The following is a 932-nucleotide window of genomic DNA, read 5'->3' as shown; positions in this document are numbered from 1 at the left end:
GCGCCAAACTCACAATATTTACACTTAAAAAAAAAAAAAAAAAGAAAAAGCTTAATTACACTATAAAAGAATGGAGAAACTGGCAGTTAAGTTTCCCATTTCAGAGTTTTGCCTTGTATAAGACTGAAAGAGGGATGCTTCCCTATTTCCTAGGAAAGATGAGACTGGCAGGTTAAAAACTGAACTCTTCTCTCTTAATGGAGAAAGATGAACAGCCACTGTGCAAGAACCCCCTCCTCTCTGCAGGAAATCCTGCAGGAGTTAAACCATCACAAATCAGCACAGATGAGATAACATGATATGCAGAGCCCTGCTGTTTGCTTTGAAACATTACCTATTTACAGTTGAGGTGGAGGAAGCAAGTGAGCATGGAACACATTTCAGTGCTGCAGAGTGGTATAATATCAAACGAGATTAACTCGTGGGGAGCTTGGCTGGGTCCCAAGGCTCACGATGCAAGGGAGACCATCTCCGTTGCCTGGGACATCCCTGCCTGCACAGCAAAGCCACCACTCCATCAGGGTCTGCTCTAATGAGTAACGAGACAACAGTTGCCATCTCAGCTGTATCGTGTCACTGGCAACACAGAAATTAAACAGGAATAGGTATGACATAAAAAACCCCAACAAAATTAGCCAGTCTGATGAGGTCTGTGATCCTAAGATTTACAGCCAAAATTAAAAAAAATAAAAAGACAGGAATTTGGAAATGTTGGTAATATTATCAAACTGTCAGGTAGGGGGATGGCTCTAGTTATTCAGTGGTTATGAGTGAGGGGCTTTGCAGGGGGTAGGAAAAGAAAGACTTTTAAGGTATCAAGGATAATTAAAGCATTCACAGTTTCAAAGCTGCTTGCCTTACAAAAATTAAGACATTCAAATTCAAGAATACAATACTGGGTTTTACAAGGGGGTCAAAATTAATTACTTATA

General features: G+C 40.5%; 1 protein-coding gene across 1 annotated transcript in view; it reads right to left on the bottom strand.

Annotated features, from left to right (window-relative positions):
• ADRA2A (adrenoceptor alpha 2A) overlaps positions 1-932 on the bottom strand; it is a 7,127-nt gene that overhangs the window by 625 nt on the left and 5,570 nt on the right. The window contains exon 2 of the mRNA XM_017735176.1: positions 1-932. This exon is cut by the window's left edge and continues 625 nt beyond it; it is cut by the window's right edge and continues 1,703 nt beyond it. The gene's annotated coding sequence lies outside the window, so the exon portion shown is untranslated.

The sequence above is a fragment of the Corvus brachyrhynchos genome, unplaced genomic scaffold (assembly GCF_000691975.1).
Source record: "Corvus brachyrhynchos isolate BGI_N302 unplaced genomic scaffold, ASM69197v1 scaffold705, whole genome shotgun sequence".
Lineage (NCBI taxonomy): Eukaryota > Metazoa > Chordata > Aves > Passeriformes > Corvidae > Corvus > Corvus brachyrhynchos.
This window is presented reverse-complemented; position numbering and strand designations above follow the sequence as displayed.